At 48.9% G+C, this 11,042-nt stretch overlaps 1 non-coding gene across 1 annotated transcript; it reads left to right on the forward strand.

Moving 5' to 3' along the window:
• The first annotated feature begins 10,664 nt into the window (after positions 1-10,664).
• Positions 10,665-10,769, forward strand: LOC144709937 (U6 spliceosomal RNA). Its single transcript, XR_013583155.1, has one exon. It is a non-coding gene; the product is annotated as a U6 spliceosomal RNA (small nuclear RNA).
• The last annotated feature ends 273 nt before the right edge of the window (positions 10,770-11,042 follow it).

The following is an 11,042-nucleotide window of genomic DNA, read 5'->3' on the forward strand; positions in this document are numbered from 1 at the left end:
TCAGGTTTACAGTGAGTTAATAGTTACGGATCGTCCCGGACGTGGACGATGGACGGGACGGGACGAAGATCGCCCAATCTGACGTCCGGAATCAGTGCAGGGACGCGGATGGGACGGGCTTTTTCGTCCCAGGATGACAAAATCGGCCCATCCAAGGGTTTGAACCAGATTTGGGACAAAAGTTCGTCCCGCGGACCACCGGACAGGACGGTTTTCGTCCCGTGGGACGAAAAAACCGTCCGTCCCGGAGGTCTCGGATGATGGACGGACGAATCTGGATGACAAACCGCCGAATTCACATCTGACGGTTGAGATGTAGCCACGTGGCCTCGCTATGAAAGTTTGCATCAAAGTCCCTGTATTTTTACGCGCGTGCAAACTGAAGCCGCTCAGAAATAATTGTACATATGTCCCTTTGCATTCCATCTCATCTGTATTTCCCTAAAAAACTTAGAAAAATCTATATCAATATATTAAAAATATAAAACGGGTTTTTTTTCCATCCGGGACAAGGGACCGGATGGTTTTTTCCCAGATGATGAAAATTCATCTCGGGAGGACTGGACGGGGCGGTTTTCGTACCGTCGGACGAAAAGTTCGTTCCGTCCTTCGTCCCTGTACTGAATCCGGACGTCGAACGGGACAAAATTTGTCCCGTCCCGTCCATCTTCCACGTCCGGGACGATTCGGAACTATAGTCGGGAATCAGTGCAGAGACGCGGATGGGACGGTTTTTTCGTTTCAGGACGAAAGAACCATCCCGTCTGCGTCCCCACTTTGCATGTTTTGTCCCGTCTGGAGAAAAACCGCCCCGTCCCTCGTCCCGGACGAAATATCCAATAAAAGTAGTTCCAAGGTATGATTGAATTAATATGGATTTTTCTAAGTTTTTTTAAGGAAATATGGAGGAGAGTGAAAGCTGAGGGACATATGTACAATTACTTTTGGGCGGCGTTAGTTTGGGCATGCAAAAAAAAGCAGGGACTTTGATGCAAAATGTCAAGGAATTGATATAGCGATGCCACGTGGCAATATCTCAATCGTCGGAAGCAAATCCGACGGTTTTTCGTCCATCCCTTACCGTCCATCGCCCGAGACCTCCGGACGGGATGGTTTTTTCATCCGACTGGACGAAAACCGTCCCATCCATTCGTCCCGTGCCAAATTTCCATCCCATTTTTCGTCCAACCTTGCAGACACGACGATTGTTTTGTCCTAGGGTGAAAAAACCGTCCCGTCTGCATCCCTGCACTATTGTACGTGAGTGAATGGTCTTTATGCATACTAGTTCACCAAAGTCTATGGGATTTTAGTGAGGTAAACCTAGATTTTAAGTGTTTGACTTTTTTTCTAATCATAGTCATTCTCAAGAAATAGAATTCATGAATATCACATTATTAGTGTGAGTGAATATACCCCCCCGGAGGGGTACTCTTGTAATTCACTCTCTCTTTCTCCCTCTCTCTCTCTAGGGTTTCCTCTCCTCTATATAAGGGAGGCAACCCCTCTCTTGAACTCATACCATTATATTATATTCTTCCACATGGTATCAGAGCCAGGTTTGTCCTTGACCTAGGTGGTGATCCACCACCATTCGCAATTCTCCGGTAGCCGCCGCCCTCTGTTTGCGAGAGGCACCGTGACGAGCATCCTTCATCCTCTTCGATCGGCGACGAGATCGCCGCTATCTTCTCCTCGACGCCCTATTCTGGACGCCGAGATCGATTCCTCCTCCACGACGCCGCCTTCTCCTCCACCGGCGCCGCCAGCAACGCCGCCTATCGCCGCCAGCGACGCCCGACCGGCGCCGCCAGCAACCGGCGCCACCAGCGACGGCGATCGGTCTCCTCGACTGGCGCCGCCAACGCGCGACCGGCGCCGCCTTCTCTCGGCAGTGCCGCTGCGACGGCGCTATCCGGACGCCGATCGATCTTATCGACCGGCCGCGCCACGCGACCGGCGCCCGCGCGACGCCAGCGCCGCCAGCGACGCCCGACCGGCGCCGCCGACGCCCGACCGGCGCTGCCTGCGACCGGCGCTATCCGACGCCGATCGGTCTCCTCGACCGGCGCCGCCTGCGACCGGCGCTATCCGACGGCGATCGATCTTATCGACCGGCGCCGCCAGCGACGCCCGACCGGCGCCGCCTTCTCCTCGACCGGCGCCGCCTGCGACCAGCGTTATCCAACGCCGATTGGTCTCCCCGACCTGCTCGTGATCGGCGTCGCCCCGACGAATCTATTTTTTGATTCTCTCTCCTATTCGGGGACTCATGGAACGTCGGGATGGTTCCTCGGCCTCGTCGTCACTTCCGCCTCTGACTCAGTACCCGGGTATGCCTCCGGAACCTTATATTCCTTCACACATCTTCATTACCGGACTTCAAGGTTCGACGACGCTACTGGACGGCACTAATTATGTGATGTGGTCCGCGGGATTTCGTCGGTTCCTGGAAATTCATGGCCGTCTCTCTTTCCTCACCGACGAACCGCCCTCTCTTGAAGACCCCAGATTTCCCACTTGGGTCACTCAAGATCAGGCGGTCACTGCCTGGCTCCTAAAGATGGCGATTCCGGTCATCGCAGAGCCGATGCAGCTCATCTCTCTGTCAAAGGCCATTTGGGACGAATGGGCCCGCATGTACGGGTATCGCTCCAATATTGGCCCGACAGTGGAGATAGTGGAAGGGATGTTCCGCGCGCGCCAGGGCACACAGCCACTCCAGGATTTCTATGCCACCCTTCGCTCCCTCCTCAACTAGCTTGAGATCTATCAGCCGTACACGGCCGACCTCACTGTTCAGCGCCGCTATCGCGAGGAGATTGCGGTTGGCTTATTCCTGGCAGGCATTGACCCCACCCTTGGGTCACAGATTCGGGGCCACATTCTGAGCTCCGCCACTCTGCCCACCTTGGGTGAGGCCTTCTCCACGGCTTTACGGGTCAGCGCCCCGGTGTCCGTACTTCCCGTTCCCGCTCCTTTGTCGACTGAATCCACTGCCCTCTCCTCCGAGACCCGACCTCGCAGTCGTGAATCGGATGGCGGTGGTCCTAGTCGGGACAAGGTACGCAGTCGGTATCCCCCCTGCATGCACTGCCAGAAGTATGGCCATCCCTCGGAAAAATGCTGGAAGAAGTTTGGTAAACCCCGCCAGGTCGCCAACTCCGCCATGACGGACTCCTCCTCGGCTTCGGGCGTCCTCACTATATCCAGGGAGGAATATGCCCGCCTCATTGCCCCTCGGGCTCCAACGGATTTGTCCAGTTCCGCAGGATCTCATGCTTCCCACATTGCGTCGACTTCGACCTCAGGTACTGCTCTTCTTGCCTCCTCTCCGGGTTCCTGGATCATCGACTCGGGAGCCTCTGCACACATGTCAGGTACCTCCTTTCTCCTCTCCCGCATATCTAGCCTCCCTCATCCTGAGACTATCACCATTGCGGACGGTCGTGCTTGTCCCGTTCAGGGCAAAGGACTTTCTCTCCCGACCCCCTCACTTCCCTTATCCGATGTCCTTTATGTCCCCAATTTTCCTGTTAATCTCCTCTCCATCAGTGCCATCACCAAATCTCTCCATCAGTGCCATCACCAAATCTCTCTTCTGCTCGGTGTCTTTCTTTCCTTATCACTGTACTTTTCAGGGCCTGCGGACGGGCAAGAGGATTGGTTTGGGACGTGAGACCGGCCGGGGTATCTACGAGCTCGTTCTCGATATTCCTTCTCCTGGCTTTCGCTGTCTTCTTTCTCAGTCAGACTCTTCTCTCCAATGGCATCGTCGTTTGGGCCATCCTGGTATTACCAAACTTCGACAGGCCCTTCCCTGGCTCAGTCTATCTTCCTTTGAGTGTGAGTCTTGTCAGTTAGGCAAGCATTTCCGTTCCACTTACTCTCGTCTTGATTCTATTCCTAGTATGAAGGCTTTTGATCTCGTACATTGTGATGTTTGGGGACCGTCTCGTGTCTCCTCTATTTCTAACTTCTGCTATTACATCGTATTTGTCGATGACTTCTCTCATCTCTCGTGGGTTTACCTACTCCGTGACCGCACTGATGTTCTATCCTCGGTTCGTCAGTTCCTCCAAGAGATCTCTACTCAATATTCTTCCACCCCTAAAATTCTTCGCACGGACAATGCCTTGGAGTTTGTTCAGTCCGCTCTCCAAGATATTTGCTCCTCGCTTGGTATTATCCACCAGACCACGTGCCCCTACACCTCTCAGCAGAACGGTGTCGCCGAGCGGAAACACCGTCATCTTCTGGATATGACCCGTACTCTACTCATTGAGATGGGCGTTCCACACTACCTCTGGTCGGATGCCCTCCTTACCTCCGCTTACCTTCTTAACCGCTTACCCTCCTCCCCTCTAGGTGGTGATGTTCCTCTTCGGCGTCTTCACCCCGATCGCGAGCTATTTATATTGCCTCCTCGGATGTTTGGGTGTGTGGCGTTTGTCCATGACCATACACCCAACTTGTCCAAATTGGCTCCTCGATCCATTAAAGGAGTCTTCGTCGGCTACTCATGCACTCAGAAAGGCTATCGTGTATACCTTCCTGATCAGCGCCGATATCTTGTCTCGGTCGACATCACCTTTTTTGAGTCCACTCGCTATTTCACCACCCCTGCCCCTCCGACCACTTCTCCACCTACCGTGTCTACTCTGACACCACAGTCTACCGCTCCTCCCTCCGCTCCTCCTCCAGTTGAGCCTACTCCAACACATCTCTTGGAGTTCCCACGTGAGACACCCTCCTCCTCCTCCACTACACCTCCTCGCTTGGGATCTCCAGCTCAGTCGGTGCCACCCGGGCCGGACTCCGTCGAGCCACCAGGCGGGTCCTCGCCCATGTCCGCAGGTTCCGCGCCTCTTGCATCGGCCACGGATGATCTCCATTTACCCGTCGCCCTACGAAAAGGTACTCGCTCCTGTACCCTTCATCCTATTTCTCACTATGTCCATTATGACCGTCTTCACCCCACCTATCGTGCCTTCTCCCTATCCCTCACCTCCGAGTCGATACCACGATCCCATGTCGAGGCCCTGCGCATTCCCCACTGGAAGGCAGCTATGGACCAGGAGTATGCCGCCCTCACCGAGCGTCGCACGTGGATTCTTGTTCCTCGTCCGCGAGATACGAATATCGTCACATGCAGATGGATATTCACGGTGAAGTATAAGCCAGATGGCCTAGTCGATCGGTACAAGGCTCGTCTGGTGGCACGCGGCTTCACCCAGACATACAGCATCGACTATAAGGAGTCCTTCTATCCTGTGGTACGTCTGAACTCTATTCGAGTTCTTCTCTCCATTGCGGTGAATCAGGGGTGGCCGCTACATCAGTTGGATGTTTCCAACGCCTTTCATTATGGGGAGCTCACCGAGCAGGTTTTCATGGAGCAACCGCTCGGATATTCCACTCCCGGCTCGACTGGCAAGGTATGTCATCTTCAGCGAGCTCTATACGGCCTCAAACAGAGTCCACGCGCCTGGTTCGCCAAGTTCAGCGAACTTGTACGTGCCGTGGGCCTCACCCCATGCACGGTGGACCCTACGGTGTTTCGTCGACATGGATCCACTGGCACGGTTATACTTGCGGTATATGTGGATGACATCCTACTTACGGGCAGTGATCAACCGGGCATTGTTCAGGTAAAAGCTTATCTCCACCAGCATCTTACCATTCGGGACTTGGGTACGCCCAAATATTTTCTCGGCATTGAGTTCGCTCATCAGCGGGGTAAGTTGATCTTGAATCAACGAAAGTATGTCCTGGATATGCTAGAGGAAGCCGGGTTACTGGGGTGAAAACCTCGCAGCTCACCTATTGACAGTAAACCTTGCTTCTGGGATTCTACTTCTCCGCTCCTTACTGACGTTGAGCCTTATCAACGCTTGGTGGGGAAACTTATCTACCTGACGGTCACACGTCCTGACATTGCCTACCCAGTGGCACTCCTCAGTCAGTTCATGCATGCTCCTCAGGACATACATTGGCACGCCGCATTACGCGTACTTGCCTATTTGAAGCATGCCCCTGGCCGGGGGCTCCTCTACCAGCGCCATGGACATCTCCGCGTGGAGGCGTTCTCGGATGCTGGTTATGCTGGGGATCGCAGTGATCGGAAGTCCACTTCCGGGTTCTGCACCTTTGTTGGTGGTAACCTCGTTACGTGGCGGAGTCAGAAACAGCGGGTGGTCTCCCTCTCGAGTGTGGAATCTGAGTACCGTGCCATGACGCAAGCCTCTTCGGAGCTACTGTGGATCCGCTCTCTCCGTCGCGAGCTTGATTTTCCTGTGCAGGAGGCTATGCCAATGTACTGTGACAATCAAGGCGCTATCTTCATCGCCAACAATCCCACCTTTCATGAGCGGACGAAGCACATTGAGATTGACTATCATGCGATTCGTGATCGCGTGCTCGCCGGTCTCATCACTACTCCACACGTGGGCTCGTCGGAGCAGTTGGCGGACATTTTCACTAAAGGACTGAGTACCACGGCATATGACGTCATCTCTCGCAAGCTGGGCATGTTTGATATCTACGCTCCAGCTTGAGGGGGAGTGTGAGTGAATATACCCTCAGAGGGGTACTCTTGTAATTCACTCTCTCTTTCTCCCTCTCTCTCTCTAGGGTTTCCTCTCCTCTATATAAGGGAGGCAACCCCTCTCTTGAACTCATACCATTATATTATATTCTTCCACAATTAGTAAATTGAGGTTTAACTTGTCTTCGTGGGGACTGCAGACTGGGACACTGAAGGGTCTCTACTTTGTCTCAAAATCTTTATTTGCGCGAGGTGTTGAGTTCATTACCTAACCTTATATTTTTATTAATAAATATCACATGCTTGCATGTGACATAGATACACTCTGATGAGATCTGAATATCACAGCTATCATGATATGTACTGAATGGTAGAGAGCACAAGAGTTTACAACTAGTTTCAATATAACTATAAAAAATATCAACTTCCCCATCACTTTTTTTTCTTTGTGAATAAAGTATTATCTGGATAATATTCTGGTCAGGATATCCCATCAATTTATAAAAATAATAATTTATCTACGTAAATTGACTATCATTTTCTAGTTGCCTTTATCATGTGTAGATAACGTCTTCCCGTAATTCTTTTAAAAATATATAATCACAACTGAGATTGTGTATAATGAGATAACTTTCTATAATAATAATTAGGTACCATGTGCACATTAACGCATCCAATAAATTTACCGGTTTTGTTGACTATGCATTAGCTCACTTGGATATTCATACATTGGAATAACATCCAATTTAGAGTCATCAGTTATATATTTTACATAATGAATTTTCTAAATGGTTTCTCACAGAAGTATGAAATCGGTGTGGACTAATGTCAAATGATGGTTAAAATTTCACATCATTCATCAGATTGACTAAAATTAACCTATTAAAATAATGAGCATGTTTTAAGTTGAGGTTGTAACTCACATACATCGTGATGCAAGACAACTAGGGAAAAAGACGACTATGGGGACGGGTATGACAACGGCGGGTGGAGGATGCAGGACGGGTTTGGATGGAGGGATTAAACAGATCACAGAATCTACACGATCGAATTTGAAAACAAAACCGATGAAATAATGGTGGTGCAGCCCCGTTCCACGTCGAGGGCGGGAGTACTGTCTTCAACCACCGTGACGACGCCGAAGCACCAAATTCAATACTACGTATTCACGTCCGCGGGAAATCTCACAAAAAAAAGAATTTGCGGAAGTTCCAAGAAAATCAAATCAAATCTGATGGCGGTGGAAGAATCCTCGTGGAACACTGGACGAAGAAAACTCGACACCAAAGAGTTCAGGGCGTGGCTTCAGGAAATTCAGGTCGTGACGTGACTGGGCGATCCGGGCGTTGTATGGCCCACTGGACGAAAATATCTGGGCGTTCCGGGCGTTGAACGGCCCTGGTATTGAGTCGTTCATGCCGGCTGGGTTGCTTGACGAGTGAGGGCACGTGGACGAGGAGAAGAAGCCGACGGATGTAGGTGAGCGTAGGTATAGGTGACACCGACGGGCGGGGGCAGCCGTGAGCGGGGTGGCCGGCGCTGGCGTCTGGCGCGTGCAGCTCTTAGCGGGCGGCTGGCGTTGGGCGTCTAGCGTGGGCAGCCCTGTGCAATGGCGGCCGGCGCTGGCGTCTGGCGCTGGCGGCCTTGGGCGGGCGGCCTGCGCTGGGTGTTGGCGAAGAGGTAGAGGGGAAGAGAGAGAGAAGGAAAGGGGAGGGTAGAGGGAAGGAGAGGGAGAGGGTGGGCGAGAGAGAGAGAGGTGGTAGCAGGCGGCGGCGACGACGATGGCGGCGACGGCGGCGACGGCGGCGGCGACCTGAGATAGAAGGGGAGACTAAGGCAAGTCCTCTAAGAAGAGTTAAAGAAACTCAATTCCTGAATTATGACTTGCCTCACTGTTTCTTTGAACATTGGCCTATACATATAGGCCTTGGAGAAAGAGAAAATACAGTTAATGAAAATAAAGACGAGCGATGTGGTTTCGTGTCATGTCAGGGGGCAGTTCTTGATCTGTCTTTGCCGATGTGTCAGGACGCGTGAAGGGCCATGCGTGGGTGGAGACGTGCCTCATGCTGGTGTGTTGACTTGGTCCTGTGATGATGGCGGCGTGTCCTTAGCAGTGGCGTTGACTTCGGATGACGGTGGTGGCGCTTCCGGTGTCGATGCGTTGACGCTGTCGCCACCACATCTTCTATCCATATAAAAAAAGGTTGTGTTCCTTTAAGCGTAAAATTTTACTTTGCTTTCTTATAAATATATAAACTTATCTCTATAACACATCAGATTGTGTAATTAACAATAAAAATTTATGTGTAGCATTTCTCCTTGAAACACTCCAGCAAACATATCCCATCCAATTATAGGAAATCTAAAGGTGATACGCACAGTTGATCATCATCTCCCTAAAATATTTCTACAATGTGATAAAGCTATATAATTAACAATTTAAATTCACAATTTGTGCTTGGCACTGACGGTAATTAACTAATTAATATTTTGGGTTAAAAGAAAAGGAAGCTGGATTACTTCAACCTTATATTGTATAAAATATTAAACTATGTGTGGCATGGACCATCTTTGCCTATTTAACTTTCTCATACATCACTAAAGTTAGGTTCAATTTTTCTAAAAAAAAGACGTGATATTGAATTTAATCAGCTTTCTTAATTTATTAAGGGGGAATACTACGTATTAGCATGAACTCCCGTTTTTTGTCAGCCAGGCAGCATGAACTTTCATACTTGTTCAAAAAATAGCATGAACTTTCATACTTGGCGTTTTCTTATTTTTTTTGTCAGCGATGGTCAAGTGCTTACGTGGTAGCCAGGTGGATTCCACCGTGGTAGCCAGGTGGACTCCACCTTGGCATCCACATCTCCCACCGCCGACGGCGCCCGTCTCCGGCCGACGCCGCCGCGCGTCTCCTTCTTCATCATCATCATCATCTTCTTCTTCTTCTTCTCCTCTTCGTCCTTCTTCTCTGCGGTTTGACATTTGTAGACGCAATTATCAAAAGAGAGGAAGCGTCGGCGGTCGGAGACACGCGGCAGTGTCGGCGGCCGGAGACGCGCGGCGTCAGCGGCCGGAGACACGCGGCGGCGTCAGCTGGAGACGGGCGCCGTCGGCGGCCGGAGATGTGGATGCCACTGTGGAGTCCACCTGGCTACCACAATGGAATCCACCTGACTACCACGTCAGCACTTGACCATCGCTGACAAAAAAAATAAGAAGACGCCACTTGGCGTCTTCTTATTGGTTCATGCTATTTTTTGAACAAGTATGAAAGTTCATGCTGCCTGGCTGACAAAAACGGGAGTTCATGCTGATACGTAGTATTCCCCCATTTATTAATTATCATACCTATGTGCAGGTCCCGAGTTTACACGTCATTTAATTTTATATGGAATATAAATTTATGTATCAGTCACAACCGTTTCCCAGTATATCTTCTTAGATAGCCAGTCAAGTACATTTTACAATAACATAAATCTTAGCTCGCCATTCACAAATGAGTATAGTTTCCTAGCTAGCATTCTACATTGCTAGTTAAAAGTAGGGAAATATATTTAATTAAAAAATAATATTAAATATCATGGATATATGAAATTATCATATGCTGATAAATTTTGAATTGATAAATTTTAACATGAATTTAACCCCAATTTTCTAATATTACCAACTTTATGAACAGTGCATGCAATCCACACGTGAACATATGTTCCGATTTTCAAAAAGTATAGTTATATTTGGACAAGTTACGTAGACTTTAACTACCTTGCTGAATCACACATCTATATGTATAGTGCATTCACAAAGTATCTGATTATGTACTCGGCATCAAGAATAAGGACTCAATTAACATTAAAAATTTCAAGTGATAACAGTCTCAAAAAATATTTTATTCGAAGATATAAAATAAAAACTGAACTTATTAGGTTTCACATTTATTACTTAATTACTTCTGTGATGTCCAATTGTTACGTCATAGTTTTGACTAAAAATAACAATAAGGCTAGATATTGACCATTACCTAGTAGTTAATTCTCTCGATTAAAAAGAAAAGCACATGTATATAATTAAAGTGTTATTATTTAAAAATTTTATGTCTAGATGTGGTGTGGTTCTCCTTTGGGAATATCTGATTAAATTTAAATGATGGAGAGAAGATTAGCATGGCCTCTCTCCATGGATGACTTGCACAAATTGAAAAATGGTACGCTATCACAGTGTGACAAACTTTCTAGCCTATACAAATGATTATCTCGCAAAGTTACTTTAAGTGTATCATATACATCTTATGCATTAAATAGTGTCACATAGTTAAGCTGCATATATGTGCATAAAATCTAAATTTACTCAGTAAGCTGACTCTCATTACTAAACTTAACACTTTATCTCTATGCGGGCATTCCAAGATAATCATAAAATGATTTCATACAGGGTAAACCCAAATTTAGATGTGAAGTTATATATGGTCATATAGTTGACTTTGTGAATT

Source organism: Wolffia australiana, chromosome 11 (assembly GCF_029677425.1).
Source record: "Wolffia australiana isolate 7733 chromosome 11, ASM2967742v1".
Classification (NCBI taxonomy): Eukaryota; Viridiplantae; Streptophyta; class Magnoliopsida; order Alismatales; family Araceae; genus Wolffia; species Wolffia australiana.